This window comes from Sphaerodactylus townsendi, linkage group LG06 (genome assembly GCF_021028975.2).
Source record: "Sphaerodactylus townsendi isolate TG3544 linkage group LG06, MPM_Stown_v2.3, whole genome shotgun sequence".
Taxonomy (NCBI): Eukaryota; Metazoa; Chordata; class Lepidosauria; order Squamata; family Sphaerodactylidae; genus Sphaerodactylus; species Sphaerodactylus townsendi.
Window position 1 is genome coordinate 95,608,622 of NC_059430.1, and position 19,631 is coordinate 95,628,252.

The window sequence follows — 19,631 nt, forward strand, 5'->3', positions numbered from 1 at the left end:
AAAACAGGTCAAAGTACATTTTATTACTACATGTTTCACCCAAGAGGCTTCTGGGAAATCTTGCAGTGGTTTTGCAAAGAGTATAAACTCAGTGGTTCAGTGACAAACCACTGTAACATTAACAGATCCTTTTGGCAAAATGCGTAGGACATTTTTCTGAGCAATAAAAAATATTTTTACTGATTTTGCACCACTGGCCTTGGCCAACTTTCAACTCTTAGGATAGCATTCTCAGGTTACTGAATGCATGTAATTCATTATCTTTTAAGCATCTTGGTTACTTCTCAGTCCCACTGGATTACCCTCGTGGTTGGGATTCTCAGGTCAGCGTTTGGATTTTTTTCGTAGGTATGAAATCAGCACATTGATGATAATAAAATGTAGTACATATCTACACAGAACTTTTCTGGGCCGTTCAATGCACTTTGCAGTCATTGGTTTAGGAATTTTTAGCAACTTTTAAAACTAATCCTGCAGTATTAGATTAAAGATTGGTGAGGGTTGAAGGTGGGGCAGTAGAGCATTGGTTCTCAAACTTTGGACTAAAACTTTAAAGGGGTTCATGACTGTCCCCCAGATGGCTTCTGGGGCCAGGAAGTTTGTGGAGGGACAGAGTGAGCCAAGACAGGAGAGTGGACGGCAAACTTGGGTTTAGTCCTGTGGAATGTGTGAAATACTAGAGGCTTCTATCTGATCCCATATAAATATTAAACATGGCAAATTATTTACTTAATGGGTTGGTGTCAACCTGATTCCTGTGTTTTCTCTCAGGGAGGTTGGCACGAATGTTAGCTTGCAAATGAGTCATTAAAGGTATGGGAAATTTAGAGGTAGGTATCATATCAGAAAATCTGGGAACAAGGGATTAGAGCCTTTTCTCAGGCTCTGTAGTAAGTTGGTGACACTTTTAGCCTCTGGAGCAACTTTTGGACCAACTTTATTTTAACAGCAGGAGGTTCCCTGCACTATGGTCCATTAGCGAAACTTCTCATATATACATGCACACCTCAACAGCAGTATTTGCCATCAGTTCACAAATCTTTCTGCTTCAGAGGGTTTAATGTTTTCATGGCAGTGTTTCCCTCTTTCAGAGGATCAAAAGACAAGAAGAGGCAGGGCTGCCTCATCTTCATTTCCAAGAAGCAGGCAAGGGCAGCTTTTCCCCCCTGTGGGTGACCAGCTGACCTTGCCTCTTTGCCATGACTGCGAGGATCAAACTGTATGTCTCTAGTTGCAGATGCATGGTGAGGGCTGTATACTTTTTGTGGGAGTAAACAATACTTAACATAACTGGACTTTTGAATATGGATAAGAATGCACTGTGTGAAGAAACTAGCTTTACTTTATCAAAGTCTGTACAAAGTTACAACTGCCTGGTAGGCTTAACTATAAATAAGAGCAAAAGGATACCCAGTCCAATAAACCACTTTATACAAAAAATCAATTCTTGAGATAGTCTCATGTTAGGTGTCAACAATTTTTGAGGAGGGGTTACCCAGAATAAAATTGTTAGGGGATCAATGCTGAATAAAATCAAATAGATTGTTTTGCGCCTTTGAGTAAAACCATTTAATATTTAATATTAAAAATATAATCAGAAAACATTGCATCACCTTTGTTTAGTTTTAAAAAACCCTAAAAAGCTTTCTTTAAAAATCAATTGGTATAGGTTGATTTAAAACCACCTATGGCCGCAGATTTGCATCCAAAAGGCTTTTTCAAATGTGAGTCTTGTTCTGTTTGCTATCTAACCTTAGAAATAAAGACTTTTGAATGGTTAGTATCAGATTTCAGAAAAACCATAAATCCATTTTTCAATTGCAATATTTATTTATTTATTTATTTATATTTTAGATTTATATAGGCCTCTCTTCGAGGCCTCAGTGACTCAACTAACTATAGCTGTCACTAACAGCAGCTTGACATATAACTTAAACGGTAAAACTCGACTAGCAGTTACATATAATTTAAAAAAGCGATCCAAAGCTATTCAGCAGTATAAAAACAATATAAAACCAGTTCAGACGAAGTAAAGCCGCTCCTAAAGGCTAAAAGCAAAAGGGAGAAGGTGAAGAGAGAGAGAAGGAGAGGCGGAGTGGGCCCCAGGTGGAAGCACGCAGGCCCAACCAAGGTGACAACGATGGAAATTCGGCAGCATTTCAATGGGGGGGCAGTAAGAGCAGCGGCCCGGCCTCTCCAAAGGCCCGATGGAATAATTCTGTCTTACAGGCCCTCACGGGAACTCACAAAGGTCCGCGTTCCAGGATGACTGATGGAAGTGGAGTATTCCCACCAGGCTGGGGGGGCCAGAAGCAGTAAAGGCCTGGCGATTGGTGGAAACCAACGCGCATTCGTCGGGGCCAGGGGTCACCAGTAGTTCTGCCACTGCCGGCGCGGTGGCCTATGTGAGACATAAGGGGTGATGCGGTCCCACGTAGATGCAAGGGGCCCCATGCGGCGTAATGCCCAGCCTTGAAGGTTATCACCAGCACCTTGAAGGCGATCCGGAACTCCACTGGGAGCCAGGTGCAGGCGGCATAGCACAGGGGTGATATGATCTGAGTAATCACCACCTGTCCAGAGGCACGTGCAGCTGCATTCTGGACCCAGCTTCAACTTCAGGATCAATGCGCCAGGTAAGGCCAGCGATAGAAGCGAGTTACAGTAATCTGCCCATGAGGTGACTTTATGCATGGATCACAGTGGCCAGGTAGGTCTGGGAGATAGGGGAGATAAGGGGCCAACCGCCCGTGCCTGCTTAAGCGAAGATGAAAAAAAGCGCCCAACCTGGGTGACATGGAGCCCACCTGGCTCTCCATTGACAAGGCAGGGGAGTCCAGGCGGACCCCCCAGAACTCTGAGAAGCCAGGGATAGCGGGGCCAGAGCGGCCCCTCCGAGTATAGTAAGCTGGAATTCCTTGGCCTCTCCCCGGCCTGGCCAGGGAGGACCTCCGTCTTTGTTGGATTAAGTTTTAGCCTACTCATAGCTTCAACCAACCAGCAACCCGACTCCAAGCAATGCTGTAGAGGCTGCAGGGGCAGAGCGCCAGCCCTCTCCATCAACAGAATGGGCTGCAGGTGTCATCCATATTGGTGACAGACCAGCCCAAAGCTCCCGCACCAGCTGAGCAAGGGGAGTAGCATATGTAGATGTTAAATAAAAGCGGGGAGAAAGCTCAGGGCCCCTGAGGACCCACAGCTAAAGCGGGGAGCTCTCTGGGAGGCCTCAGCCCGCACCATACCCTGCTGACCCGACCCTGGAGAAAGCTGAGGAGCAATCCATTGAAGGGACAGGTGCCCCGCACTCCAGAGGCGGCTGCCAGGCCGATTGGATCAAAGTGCATTGATGCGACCCACATCAAAGCTGGCTGCTGTGAGATCCAAGCAACACAAGCGAAGCGCCCGATCCATGCCTTGGTCTAGCTGCATGCGGAGAACATATCTGTGATAGCAATGAGGGCGGTCTCCGTCCCATGCCCAGCACCGCGGGCTTGGACTGGAAGGGTCGAGGAGCACGATCGTCCTCAGGAAGCCCTGAAGCTGCTCCAACACCACTCCTCAATTACCTTCCCCAAGAATGATAAATTTGAAGCCTTGGGGCGGTAGTGGCCAGATCCTCAGGAGGATCCTAAAGAGTTGGTCTTTTTTTTAAGAGTCAAGGCGGACCACTGCCTCCTTCAACCCACCGGAAACACTCCCTTGCTCAAAGGGCAATTGGCTATATTCAGCAGGTGGGGTGCGTAACTCCTCCCGGCAAGCTTTTATCCAGCCAAGAGGGGCCGCAGGATCCAGAAGGACAGGTAGTAAGGTCTAACAGCAGCTAGGACCCTGTCAACATCGGACTATCGCAGAGTAGAAATGTCCATTGAATTTGGACCCAAAGGCGGCGAGAAGGCCTGCCGAGTTCTGTTACTGTATCAGCACTGGCGGAAGGTCGAGTGAATTGGCCGCAACTTTATCTACAAAAAAGCTCCTGAAATGCTTACTCCACAGCCAATAGTCAATTGAGGTGAAATTTATAGATCCCTCCACCAAGAGAGTGAGGATCGGGGACAATCGAAAATAATTGTGCCGAGGCGAGAGCTAGCAGATCACCGAGGGAGGGCCGAGAAATGGAGCATTCCTGCGCCCTCCCGTGTAAACCAACTCATAGAGGCTTTTCATAGCGTCCTATAAGTTGTTAAACCCATACGTCAGCAGGAACTCCCTCCACCTTCAGCTCTAGCCCGTCCACAGGTTCCGTTTCATTGGTAGCAGCTCCTCGGTATATACCAAGGAGCCCGTCGTGAAGCGAGAGCATGAAAGCGCCTAGAGGCTATTAATTTCACCGATAATGGCATCGGACAGCCTGGAATTCAGTCTGTTACCTGCTCATCGAAGTGCCAAGAGCTCAGGGTCCCGCCAAGCATTCAGGAACCTAGCGGTTCCATAAGAATCGCCAGCTGGCCCGGACATAAATGGAATCCGTCGCCTAGACAGGGGTGGCCCGCATGGCGAGTCCCACCCGAACCTTCAGGACAAAATGGGTTCGGGACCATGGCACTCTGTTGACAGGAATCACGACCATATTCCTCCGCCCCAAAAACCAGATCAAAGTGTGACCAGCCTTCATGGGTGGCGCGGTGTTTAGAAGGAGAGTCTGGCCGTGCGCCATGGATGACACCAGGTCCACTGCGGCTGAACATGAGAAATGAAGCGTCCACATGGAGCGTTGAAATCCCCAAGGACAATAGAAACCGAGGAATCGCTTAGCGCCCTTTCGGCCACCGCCTCCAGCAACCCGTGGCAGGCCCGTCCCCAGGTCGCTAAGCGACCGGTACACCAAAGGAAGGGCGGCCAACCTCTCCCCCAGACAGCCACTCCAATCCGGCACACTTTCGAATCCAGGAATTTGAGGGGCAGGGACTGCCCTGAAGGCGATGGAATCTCAGTTAATACAGCCACACCTCCCCGGCCCTGTGTTGGGGCTGGGTGGACACTGAAAAGCGAAACCTGGGGGCATGATATAGCATTCAAGGCAACCATCTAAGCCTTCGCTTGCAGGTCGGTGATGCAGGCCAGGTCCATCAGCTGCGCCTGCCGAGAAAATCCACCTTGAAGTCTTATTATTAATGGACCTGGCGTTAATCCCAACACCAGGCTCGAAGCAGGGTATACCTGAGCTTCTCTGCGCATCTCACCGGGATAGGCGGAGAATGAAGAAGTGACATAGATGCATCTCCCCTTCTCTCATATGGCCCCTCCTACCGCATATCTACCCACGTCCCACAATACTGGGATCTCCCTGCCCCACACTGCCCCTTGCTGCCGTCTCCCTCATATAGAAGTCTAGAAACTAGCAATACCCTTATGAGTACTACACCTACTCCTAGCAACTGACACATACACATATGCAAATATAATTAAATCTATTGGCTGCCTTCAATCATTTAACATTTCTGTTATCTGATTCCAGCAGCCACTAATCCCAATTAGAGTACAGTAATACCAGTAAAATTAATGTTAATATTAATATTAATATTATAAAGTGCTAGTGCGTCAATCAGCAATAACAACAACAACAGAAAAGGCGGTGATGACAATGGGGAGGGTAGATCCCAATTCAAACATACATCGGTCAGGAGTCACTGCCACTTCTTCCTGCCGATGTTGTTGATGTTCACATCCACTACTGCCAATCACCTGATTGATTTAAAAATGTCCACACTTCAGTTAGCAACAGATAAAGAAAACCAGGTCCATTTCCGAGTCTGTAAAAGTTCCAATAGATGTAACTTCTGCTGTCTGAGATCAGCATCAAATAGCTGGGCGGTAGCCGGTGGCCAAGTAATAGGGCAACAAACGAGAGAAAGACAATGAAAGAGACCACTGCCACCGGCCTCTCTCCTTGATCCTCAAATGAACCCAATAAACAGGCCAAATACAACATCTAAGACAGTCAGCGTCCAGACTCACATAGGTCTATAATTAAACAGGTGGACAATGGACAACAGTCAGTAGTGGGCAACTATCAGCAGCCGTAGTCGGAGGAACCAGGAAGAAAAAAAGGGGCGTCAGATGGACAGGTCAGGGAGGCTGCTGCCTGCAATACTCCCACGAGGCGTCAGTATTTGTTCTGATGTTTATTGAAGGGCAAAGAAAGAGGGATTTCTCTCTCAATCTCGCCCTCCACACAATTGCCACAGGAGGTTTCTGCCACCAACCTCCCCCGATGTCGTATGAACAGCTTCCAGATGAATGAATGAATGGCTCCCGCTCAAACGGGCACTCAACAGGCGTCTCTCCCTCCCAACGATAAGAGGAGGTCCCAGCCACCGACCTCCTCCTTTGACACTACCTCAGCCTCTGGGCCAGTCTCCTGGGTTGGATAGGCCAGATGGATAGGCCAGATGGATCAAATGGGTGTCCTCACGCAGCGTCACCAAGGGCCCTCTGCCACCGGTCCCTACAGTGACGATCACTGGCTGACTGAGCAGGGAGTCCCTGCAGCCCTGGCGCCAGATGAGATCCAGATGCAAGCGTCTTAGGTGCAGCGTCACCAAGGGACCCTCTGCCACGGTCCCACTTCCAGTGGCGTCCACGGCGTCTAAGCCCGAGAGCGTCCCTAGATCCCTAATACCCGCGAGGAGAGGGGGAGATCTCAACGTCACAGGGGGATCTCCGTCTCAATGGACATCCCCCGCGGCGTCCCCACCGCCAGCTCCGCCGACTCCACAGCACCACGGCCGCAGCAGGCAGCGAGCGTCAGCAACCCAGGAGGCGGCAGACGACCAGAGCCAGACCAGGGAGGAGCAGCAGATGACCGGACAGAACCCAGCCCGGGCAGGGGAAGGAAGCCACAAGGAGAAGTTGGAAATTGCAGAGGCGCCAGATGGCAGGGAGGCAGCAGACGGTCAGAAGTGGCAGCGGAGTCCAAAAAAACAAAGCGGCGGGCCAAATGCGAGCTCCCACCCGGCCCGCGGCAGAAGGCCCCTCTCCACCAGCTTAGCCGCCCAGCACCGTAAGTGAATTAGAGTGACTAGACTGAGTCTAAATAGAGAATTAAAACAAGCCCTGGCACTTATTCCATCTATGGCTATAGAGCAAGTGGCAGAGTCTAAACAAAACTAAAAAACCTAAGCCCAAAAGCCTAAAAAACCCCAAACTAGCGGAGCTAATAGTACACAAGTTTCATATATAATTACTTGCAAATGCAATTATCTTTATGTAGGTCAAACTTCTAGATTTGTTAGGGCATGGATTTCTGAATACAGATCTTGCATCCATAACAAATGAACAGACGCTCCTTTGGTCCAACATTTTGTTGAACAGAACCATTCAAAGAATGATTTTCGTTTTTTTTGTTACAGATGCAGCAGCACAATAACGTTATAACCATATCAACATACAGAAGGAGCTTTTACAAAGTGAATGCAGGTTAATAAATCAGTTGCAAACTTTACATCCAGTGGGTCTAAATTCTGAACTAAAATTTTCAAGCTGTATGTACTAAACGTTTACAGGATTTGTACTTTTTTCTATGTTGCATAGTTAGATAATGAACAAATCCATCTGGTTTCTCAGATGGCTTACTGTGTCTTCCTGTTTGAGACAAGCTGATGATGTATCCCAGACAATTCTTGGCAAGCAGAAAAATATTCAACCACAACATTCTTTCTATGGCAATGTTGGAGTAAGCCAAAGTGTAATTTTTAATTCTGCATTCTCAAACATGCAATAGTGGTGTTCTGGGGCGGGGGTGGGCGATGCTGCAGCAGGGGTGCAGGGCACACATGCGCCCCAGGTGCAGTTTCCCCTTTGCCTCTGGCAGAGACCCAGGTGGAATGGATTATCCTTGCTTAAGGCTGTGTCTGGGAGGGAGAAAATTCCCAAATCTTGTTATCTATCACCTCATCATAACTAACCTTGAGGAATACTTGCTACTTAGGTTATTTGATTTAGCTGCAGAGAATGTTATCATCTGTGTGAAGGTGTCTGGTTTGACTCCTGAAGTCTGCTTTGTTGCTGGACCATGAGGAGTAATAGCAGGCAACATTGAGGTTAGACTCTGGTTAAGAAATAACATGTAGCTCTTTGTGCTTGAGATTTGACAGCACGGAATATAAAGTAGCTTCTGCCTGGAGGCACAGAAGTCTGCTGGGCATCAGCGGTGGGATTAAAATAATTTAACAACCAGTTCCGAACTTCTGGTGGTGGGACTCCGTATTGGGATTTGTTACTGGTTCTACTGAAGTGGTACGAATAGGCTGAATCTTACCACTGCTGGCCATATTTAGGAAGTTTAACAGCCCCATGCAAATTGGGTGGGTGGGGAAGGGCTGTCCTGCCCTCTCCAAAAAGCTTTCCCTGGAGCAGGAAGACTTTTTAAAAAGCCAGCAAAAATCCCCACAGGGAATAACGGAGATATGCCACTCCAAGAACAGCTCTGTTGGCATGTGGGGACCGAGTGGGGAGTGGAAGCTGACTAAGGTTGGCTCTACCTCCTGGCCTACCCCCAGAACGCCTCCAGCCATGCCTAGGGAAGGCATGTTAAAAAGATTTGGCGTTGAGAAAAACCCTCCGAAAAGAAAACCAGAGCTCACCTAGCACTTTCTGTCCCACTCCTCTTCTCCACTGCTACTCCTCTCTGCTGCTTCCAGAGTATTTCACATAAAGCCCACAGAATTAGAGAACATTGTTCTAAAACTAAAAGTAAGTCAGGAGCTACAATACTGCAAGACAAAGTAGAATCATAGAGTTGGAAGAGACCCCAAGGGCCATCAAGTTCAACCCCCTGCAATGCAGGAACACACAATCAAAGCACTCCTGACAGATGTCCATCTAGCCAAAGAAAGAGACTCCATCACACTCTGAGGTAGTGCATTCCACTGTCAAATAGTCAGGAAGTTTTTCATGATGTTTAGGTAGAAGCTCTTTTCCTTCACCATGAACCCATTACTCCTGGTCCTAGTCACTGGAGCAGCAGAAGACATACTTGCTCTCTCACCAACATGACATCCCTTCAAATACCTAACATGGCTATCATGTCACTTTTAAACCTTCTCACCAAACTTAACATACCCAGCTCCCTAAGTCTCTCCTCATAGGCGGGCATGGATTCCAGACCTTTTACCATTTTGGTTACCCTTCTCTGGACCTGTTCCCACTTGTCAATATCCTTCTTGAATTGCAGTACCCAAAACTGAACACAGTGTTCCAGGTGAGGTCTAAACAATGCAGAATAGAGAGGTACAATTACATCCCTTGATCTAGACCAGGGGTAGGGAACCTGCGGCTCTCCAGATGTTCAGGAACTACAATTCCCATCAGCCTCTGTCAGCATGGCCAGGTGGTATGCTGGTAGAGAACTGATAAGGAGTATAGTCCCTGAGCTATCTGGAAGAACAGGTCCTGATCGACTAGGCTGCTCTCTATTGTGTTTACACCCCGGAATCGCATTGGCTTTCTCGGCTGCCGCACCACACTGCTGACTCATGTTCAATTTGTGGTCTACTAGGACTCCCAGATCCTTTTCGCATGTAGTGTTGTCACCCATCCTATATCTGTGCATTTCACTTTTTCTGCCTAAGTGTAGTATCTTACATTTATCTCTGTTGAAATTATTTTGTTTGTTTTGGCCCAGCTCTTTAATTTGCCCAGGTCTTTTTGAATTCTGACTCGGTCCTCTGGCTACCCCTCCTAATTTGGTGTCATCTGCAAATGTGATTAGCATGCCCTCTATTTCATCATCCAAGTCATTGATAAAAATGTTGAATGGTACTGTGCCCAAGCCAGAACCCTGTGGTACCCCACTAGTCACTTTTCTCCAGGTGAAGATGAGCCATTGATGAGCACCCTTTGAGTTCGGTCAGTCAACCAATTACAAATCCATCTAATAGTAGCATTGTCTAGTCCACATTTCACTAGCTTACTTGCAAGAAGATTATGGGGCACCTTGTCAAAAGCTTTACTAAAATCAGGGTATGCTACATCCACAGCATTCCCTTCATCTACTAAGTTTGTCATTAAAAAAAAAAAGATTGGTCCAGCATGACTTGTTTTTCAGAAACCCAGGCTGACTTTTTGTGATCACAGTATTCCCTCCTAAGTGCTGGTAGACTGTCTGTTTAATGATCTGCTCCAGAATCTTCCCTGGTATTGATGTCAGGCTGATCGGAAGTAGTGAAGCAATATGCAGTCAACAGGAGAAATAAAGATGGATTGCAAAATCAGAGAATAATGCAATAAACATAGCATAATATAGGTCATGAAAACTGACTTGAGCTCCGCAGACATTAGCTATGACCTTACTCATTTCATAAAAATGCCCTCCTGAGCAATTCCATTCACTACAAGCTGCAGAACAAGAGGATCCTTCCTGACCTCGTCAGCCAGGCCTTTCCACATGGTGGGAACCACAACAAAGTACGAGTCTACATTCTGAAGCAGTTGCAGTGGTTTAAGAATCTCCTATGGGCCTAAAGCATGGTGTAAAGGCACACGCTGCAGCAGAGAGCTAGTGTGGTATAGTGGTTAAAGTGCTGGGCTAGGGTCTGGAAGACCCAGTTTGAATCCCCACTGTGTCAGGGAAGCTCATTGGGTAACCTTGGGCCAGTCACACTCTCTCAGTTGTTGTGAGGATAAAATAGAGAAGGGAATGATGTGAGCTGGGTCCACTGAGGAGAAAGACCGGGTATAAATGAATAATAATACCAAACTGGTCTGGATCTAATCAGGGCTTCTGTGGGATTTCCCTGTCCCCTAGTGAAGGCAAGACAACTTCGAAGAACTTGGAGGAAAGGTGGGAAATCCATGAAATATGTATGTTATTGCTGAAAAAGTTAATGAACAGAAACTAATTAGAACAGGGGAAGGGTGAGCATTGAAGAGCAACCTTCTGCCCCTACTGTCTGGGTACATCAGTTTTTTGCTACCTGGAAAGTTTTCCCAGGCTGCTGTCAGATTTGGAAGAATGTCTGCAGAAGGGGATGTCCGCACAGAGTTTGCAAATCCTCTTCACAGGCAGCAGAGGGCGCTTCAGATTGCACGTTCAGATGTTGCATCTGCAAGTTCTCAGAGAGCACTGTCATCCACTGCTCTGTCTATGGCAGCCTGAAAGAAAGCTGTGCCATTGTTGGTGACAATCAAAAAGACCACCATGGTGGAATAGTCAGAGTGTCAGACTAGGACCATGGCAGCTCAGGGGGTGATCTTGGGCCAGTCTTTTTCTCTCAGCCTAACCTACCTCACAGGGTAGTTGTTATGAGGATAAAGTGGAGGCAGAGGAGATCATGTGTAAACATTGGGGAGAAAAGTAGGGAACAACTATCTAAACAAATAAAATGTTCAAGCTTTCAAGTTCTCCATAATTTTTCATCTGGTTAGATTTTTTTTTTATAAGAAGGGTTTACAGGAAGAGATCAGCCCTGGATTTATTTTGCCAGGAAACTACCCATCTCCTGATGGCCAGAGGGGTGGATGGTGATTGGCATTCTCCCTCCTTATTATGCTTAAGGGTCACTGTACTAGTTGGCAAAGGGTTCTTGAGAGCTCCTTCTCCCAAGTACTGCCAAGTGGCCGCAGAGTATCAGTTTCTTCTTACTTCAGATTTGTTTGTTTTTTTTAAACTTGATGACTCTGGTCTTCCTCCAGAGCACTTTGTTGGACCTCTGCCTGCCCTGTCATGACCTGGTAGCAGGACTTAAAAGGACAAGTTGGAACTGCAAACTGTGGTAGGTAATTTGCATGTTAGGTATGCACCACTACAACCATCGGTGCCTACCTTGCACATGCACATATGTTGCTTAGCATTGTATTCTACGGCTTTTGGCAATCTGCAGAGTGGTGAAAATACTCAGAGCTGTCCACACTGGTTCCTGTATTCCTGCAAAAGGTAGAATGAACTCCAGCAAAACTCTGATCCTGTGGCTGGAGAGAAGCTTGGGCCTCCTGCTTTACTTTTCCAAGTCTTATCTGACACTCTGGAAATCAATGCAATTTTTTGCATAATCTGAAATGCCCAAATATCCTTTGGCAGCAGCTTGTCCCCTCTCCCTCTGAAATTGCACATTTTGTGTCTGGTTGCACATTGGGGTGTTTTTTTTAATCTCTGCCCAGTGGAAGCTAATTTCAGTGGGTGGTTTCTTACCTACACTTGTGAATTTGCTCCCTGCACAGTTGGATGGTTTCACAGCTGGTTCTGCAGTGTTTGGGGTCAGGCTCCATGCCACGTGCTGCTCTGCTGGCGGCTGAGCAGAGTCCAGAATAAACAGATTCACACCACTTGTTCCAAAAGCTACATTCCCTGTTCTCTCAGCAAGGAGAAAGGATGCTGGGAAGCAATATAACCTTTGTCACATTCGGATAACAGGGTGACAACACACCATCAGAGATATGACCTGAGAGAGAGAAGGGCGGGGGGAAATGAATTCCTCCATGGACTGGAAAGCCGCAGGGCATGAGCAACTGGCCTGTCAGACTGCCAAGCATATTCTGTTTTGAGGCTCTGCCCCCAAATGGCCTAATATACTGTACCAGCTAAGTCAGGCCTGGATATGGTATTCTGCTTGACTTATTTTTGGATACATAGAATTCTGTTACCTTCCAAACTTGTCACGCATTCTGCTGAACCCTGCAGATGGATGACAGTGGAAGGTGAGACTTGGTGGCATGATGTGTCCTTCACCTCTAACCCGAGTCCAGAGCTGTACTGTCCAGTCACTTTTTTCAGACATACCCGCAGGTAGAAAACTAGTTCAGCATGGAGATGGCTGCTCTAAACCATTCCCCTTAATGTGTCTGTATTCTATAGAAGTTTTTTTTAAGGAAAGGAGAAAGTTATGTGGTTATGCGCAGTCTTCTTCCCTTTGTTCCATCTGGAGATGCGAAGGGGGTGGGGCTTGGGGAATTACTATTTCTCCAACACTGATGTTGTGCATTGCCAAGTCCATCAATAATAAGACCACGAGATTGCCTTGAACGTTGTTTTGCAGTGCATGGGGTGGACCTAACATGACCGAGACCTGGGTGAATGCAGGTAAGACAGTCACCTTGAAAGAACTTCCCCTTCCCGGTTTCTTGGTCCTTTGTCAATCATGGACAAAGTGCCAGGGATGGTGGTGGCGATATTTGGGGGCTTTTTCCTTTAGGGCAATCCCCATTCCAATGATCACCAGCATTGATTATGTGGGATGCTGAAGAGAGGTTGCTTATTCTGTTGGTGTATCAGTCGCCTAGTACACCAGCAGATACCCTGTCAAGCCTGCTAGAGGTACTATCAAGCTGTCATTTGAGGTTCCCTGGACTGATAGTCTTGGAAGATTTCAATGTCCATGCAGATGCTGCCCGTTTGTTGCAGGCTTGGGACTGAGCATCTTCTATGGTGGCACTAGGGCTCCCCGAGTATCTTCCATGGAGCTTTGGATGTTGAAGCCGGAGCTTAGATAGCTGGAGAGAGTTTGGGGGCTAAGGTGAGGCTGCAAGAGCATCCTATAGGACATTTATGAAAGCCAATGAGATGGCAATGAAGGCCATAAAACCTCCAAGAGTTTCCCAACCTGGACCTGACAACTCTCCCCCCACCCCACCCCCTGCAATGCCCTGCCAGTTGTCAGGGTGGACCTGGCAACACAATGTCAGGTAGGTACACAAGGGGGCTGCTCTGAAGTGGATGAAGGATTGCTCTTGGCAAAAGTTTACTTGTGCAGACTCTGACTTCAAAGTTTGTTTCTCAATTGCATAGCTACCGTCTTCTCAAGTTCTTCCAACCCAGACTCTGCAAACATTTGTTTCTGTAGCAGCTAGAATGTCATGTCCACGAGGCCTTTTATCTCAGGGTTTCATGGCTTGAATGATTGGGCGGGGGAGGGGAACTGTTTAGCTCTCGACTGGAAGCCAGGTATCTCTGACCTGAAGTGGGATGCAGAGTGTTCCAGCTTGTGTTGATCCTGGCCTCTCCCCCCCACCCCACCCCACTCCCCCTTGCTTTCTCGTTCATTGGCTTCTAGCGAATCAGAACACCATCCAGAAAGGTGATTGGGCTGATGTGCTGTGGAGACACCCCTGGGCAGGCAGGCACAATAAACTGCACAATTCCTCCAAAAATTGGCTACGTCCTGATGTTTGGCAATCAAGGACCTCTGTCTCAAGCAAGTCACAGACAAGCGAAGTGGGAGTTTATCAAAAACACTGGGCACTTCAGATTTTTTCCACATGCATGGTGCCAGCCTGACCCATGGAAATACTCAATTCCATACTCAACTCCTGCAGGTGCCCATACATCAGGAGGGTTGGTTGCAGTGACGTAGGTATAGATTTTTTAATGGATGGGTTCAGTGACTAAGCTGCCTTCCAGCTGTTCTGTTCCATGCATTGTTTCAAGCAAGCCGGACATGTAATGGGAGGGGTTTGAACCTGTGAACCCACCCCCCTTTACCTATGTCCCTGGTTGGTTGTCTGTGACCCGGTGGTAAAAGTTTCTTTCTGTAATTTCAACTGCCCCCTGCCCCCCCCTCCCGCCTCCACCTTCAAGAATGTAGTAGTCCATCACATACAAAACTAAAAGGCTTGGGACATGATGTGGAAACCTGTGATCTCTTTTTACACATCCATTCATTCAAATGTTTTATCACATTAGCTCTAAAGGCACACCACAGTACAATACATAATTAAAAAATACGTCTGTGGTAATGGGAAGTGGTGTCAAGATACAGCCAACTTATGACATCCCTATAGGGTTTTCAAAGAAAGAGGTGTTCAGAGAAGGAGAAGAAGAAGAGTTTGGATTTATATCCCCCCTTTCTCTCCTGTAGGAGACTCAAAGGGGCTTGCAATCTCCTTTCCCTTCCCCCCTCACAACAAACACCCTGTGAGGTGGGTGGGGCTGAGAGAGCTCCGAAAAGCTGTGACTAGCCCAAGGTCACCCAGCTGCCGTGTGTGGGAGTGCACAGGCTAACCTGAATTCCCCAGATAAGCCTCCACAACTCAAGCGGCAGAGCTGGGAATCAAACCCGGTTCCTCCAGATCAGAGTGCACCTGCTCTTAACCTCCTACGCCCTTCTGCTGTTCCTACGCCATTGCAATGGCAATGGTTTGCCATTGCTTGCATCTGTGTAGCAACGCCAGACTCCCTCGGTAATCTCCCATGATCCAAGTAGTAACCAGGGCTGACCCTGCTCAGTGAGATCTCATGAGATTGCACTAACTTTGGCCATCCAGATCAGGCCAAAATTCATATATAGCTAAGTCATAAATAAAAGTCCCAAAGATGAAGTCTAGTTTTGAAGCGAGATTGCAACTAGCAAACATGTTTCATGTGGGGTGTGGGGGGCATTCAGTGACGTTAAAGGTGTCCAGACGTGGGGGTGGGTCCAACCATGCTAAAAAAAACTGAAGTACCCTTACATTTTCTTAAGCAGCGGGTGGGGATTTTTGTTAATTCCCCTGTCCCACTGTAGACCTCTATTATGTTGTTCCTGAAATTTTTCTACCCACCCCCTAACAAAATTTCAGGGGGCTATCATGTTGGCTGGAGTGGGAGGCAGGAAGCAATGAAATTTGCCACATGTGCATGCACGCACACCCCGTTTAAGAAAACTTAAGACAACTTCCGTTGGAACCACCCGATTGTCCTCATGGGCTGATCCATCAGCCTCAAAACACAGAAAGACTTGAAAGCTGTCATCCTGAAGCTTCAAAAAAGCCACATGTTCCCATGGCCTTTGGAACAGACCTGACAGCACAGGTGGACTTTGAAGCTCCAGTCTGATACTGTGCTCTGCCAGCAACCGTGTTTCGTTCTACCTCCATTAATCTTCTTGATTCTCACTCTCTCTCTACCACCCACTATAATTTCATATCCTCCAGCATTTTAGAGGAGCAGTCCGGGACACTCTTGTGTGCTGGTCGCACCCTCATTACTGCCCAAGCTCATTACTGCCCAAGCTCATGGGGCACGTTAGCTGCACGTCTTTCTCCACTTGCAGCACTGACTTTGCAACCTCACACTGCCTTTGGATGCTGAGTGGCTGTAACCTAATCCTCTCACCAGGAATTTGATGCTGGCTTTGGCTGCCAGTGGAAATCATGATGGCGACCAGAGTAGCAGGGGACACATTCATGGAAGAGAGATCCAGTGATGGCTACTAGTCACAACATTTGAAACAAATTTCCACATCCAGAGGCAGTCAACCTCTGGTCCCAGAATTAGGGGGCAACATCAGAGGAAGGCCTCAGTCTCTATGTCCTGTTTGTTGGCCCTCAAGAGCAATTAGTTGGCCACTGGATGAAACTGGATGCTGGACTGAATGGACCACTGGTCTGATCCAGTAATGCAAGAATGAATAATAGTGCATTTATTGTGACTTATTACAGACTAACTGCAGTACATATCCCATTAACATATCCTGGGGTGAATCTGACCTATCTTACTACTCCACTGAGCAAAGTCTGTCTGTCTTTCTTTCTGTTTATTTATCCATCTGTCTATCCACCCATCCATTTATATCCCACCTTTCCTTTCAGCTGAAGTTTGAAGCTTCCCTTCAGTCAAAGGAACTTTCCTCTAATATGTGGCTCTTCCATTGCAGGAGGAATACTCAGAGGATGGTTCGACCAACCCCCTGTTTCTGGATAGGGGCCTAGAGAAGGGATATGGGACAGAAGCAGCCCCTTGGCATTTCACACCTGCACATACAGATGTTCCTAGACGTACATCACATGTCTCTCAACAACTGAATTCAGTGAGTCAGGAACGAGTCTATCACATTTTATCCTGCTAGGGTTGCCACCCTGTAGGGTTTTCAAGGCAAGAGACATTCAGAGGTGGTTTGCCATTTCCAGCCTCTGCCTGGACTGGGAGTTCTGAAAGAACTATGACTGGCCCAAGGTCACCCAACAGGCTTCTGTGTGGAAGAGAGGGGAATTGAACCCAGTTCTCCAGATTAAAGGCCACCACTTTTAACCACTACACCACGCTGGCTCCCCTCACACATACACACATGCAAACTTTTAGTTCCTTCTCTCTTCTATCCTCCTCAACACACATGCTGGGAGAAGCCTGGGGTGGGGGTAGGGGTTGACTGGAGAACTTGACACATGAACAAACACACACTCCACCAGCCAAAATCCACACTCCAGTTTGTGATTAATCTTATCGTAACTGGCTTTTCTGACCTGACCTGTTGGGGCAAACAAACAAACCCTTTACAACCTGGCTGGATTTCCAAGAATCTTAAAGTTCAACCTCCTCATGATTTGGTGAGAGAGCCTACAGTGGTATTATGGTCAGCTGGGCCTCATCACTGGGAAGAAAGAATCTGAGAAAGCTCACTAGGTAATATGAACATAATTTGGTTTGACTAAGTTATTATTTAGTACATCAACCTAAAATTAATCATCAATATTGTTAATATAAGGATCCTTTTTGTTTGATGGCTGACAGTGACCAAATCCCTCCTGTTCAGAAAATAACTTGCATACCTCAAAGTCTCTTTCACTCACCTGGGCATTCAAAAGCAGCACTAGATCCAGGATAGGTTTGCCAACTTCCAGATGTGGCTTAGAGTTCCCTTGGAATTATAACTGATCAGACTGCAAAGATTAGTTCCCCTGGAAGAAATAAAAATCTTCAGAGGCTGGACTCTATGGCATCGCTGTTGGAGTTTACCACACAGAGAAGCAGCTAACACAATTATTAAAAGGGCAAAAGGTAAATGTTTATTAGGAAGTACATTTAGGATAGGAAAGAGCCACTATCTTGCTAGGTAGGAAGAGTCTTTTTTTTCCTAACTTCCAAGAAGAAGCAGGATATTAGACCTGAGAGTATCAAAAGACAGACAAAAAGTGACACAAAAGCACAGAGGGATCACTAACTTTACAGCTCTCCCTAGCTGACCACTCGCCTGCCCACTGCTGGGTCTTCTTCTCAGTTCCTTTGCACACTAAACAGTGCTGCATTCAACAATGAAATCCCTACTGAACTCCCTCCTCAAACTTCACTGTCCACCTGTCCCAAGATCTCCTGGAATTTCCCAAGCTGATGATGGCAATTCTAGTCATATCTGATCTGTACAGTTAAAGTGTTTTTTTTTTTTTGCGGGTGGTGTTGTGTTTCCCAAATCTGGAATATGAAATTGCATTTGTTTAAAAAGAATACTTCTCTTCCATCTTCCATCAGGTATTCACAATGGAAAAGCACAGAGCAAAAAAAGACAACCTTGACTGGGTATTTTGAGCGGCTCTGTTTATTTGTTTGTTTGTTTGGGAGGGGGGGAGGTCTGGAGACATTCAGTCATGCAACCTCCTCTCCTGTAACCCAAAGTTGTATTATACAAAAAGGAAAATCTATAACTTTCAGCCCCATCCAAAGGGGGAGGGCAAATCCACCTCTGGGAGTGGCCCTGGCAGGTTTGCCTTCTCCAGGGCACTTGCCTCAGTGGAAGGGCAGATCCACTGGCAGATGGCTGTCTCAGCCCTCCACAGTGCTGGAATGCAGTATTGAATGCTGCACCAGCATCCCTGCACCTGTGCCACTGGTGGCATAGTAGGGGCAGTCCAGGGGAGTGGCCAGTTGTTGCTAGGTGGTTTCCACCAGGCCATTGCTCCTGTTACACCAGCAGCCAAGACTTTGGGCTTATGCCACCTTTTTGGTGGTGTGCACCATTAAATCCATCCAATGCAGGCTTTCTGGCCGTGGGAGGCATTTTTGTGTCCTTTGCCTCCCCATGCCAGTACATTAATTGATCTGCAAACGTGTCTGATCTTTTGCTGTTTATGAAAGATCAGCAAAGGGGAAAGGCAAAGAAAGCCAGAAACTAGATGATAAGCTCTATGATTCTGTGTGAGTAAGTGTGAGAGGGAGAACGTGCACACTGAGATGGACTTCAAACTGTCTTGTCACAGCTACATGATCAGCAAAGCCGTATTTTCAAGCACATTTTTTCATTCCCTGCAAGAAACATTTCCTAGAGTCTTCAATCTTTTATTTGTTTGAAACCCTAAGTCATGTCAACAATAGAGACCTCATGGACAAGAGTCAGTGGCAGAACTTGAACTGCAGAACAGTTCTCAGCCAGGTTGTCATACGCTGTAGAAATTATGACCAGAGAATCTTCTTAGCAACAATTTATATTCAATGTATTGTCGAAGGCTTTCACAGCCAGAATCACTGAGGTGTTGTTAGGTTTCTAGGCTGTATGGCCATGTTTCAGTAGCATTTCTCCTGACGTTTTGCCTGCAGCCACAGACTGTACCTCTTGAACCTGTTTTGATTTGTTTTTCTCTGGGCTTTCATTGTTTTAATTCTGGGAATGTGATTGTTTAATCTGCCAGTTAAGGACAGATGTCATGCATCTGACGAAGCGCATGAGGCCTTCCGCCTCAATAACAATACAGACCCAAGCAGAGTTGCATCCTTTTAAGACCATTTCTACACAGGTTATTTGCTTCGAGTTCGATGCTTTGGGGAAGCAAGTTTTGTTCCTGCTTCCCTACAGCATTGTAGTCCATTTGTACCTCCTAGAGTTTCCCTGGCTTCCCCTTATTTTTTCTCAAAACTGTTTCAGAAAAGCCTGGATTGCTGCCATGCGGGAAGAAAAATTCAAAATCTGCTCACATGGCTGCCATTTTCCCTCCCTGAGGTGGCTGTGCCCCTA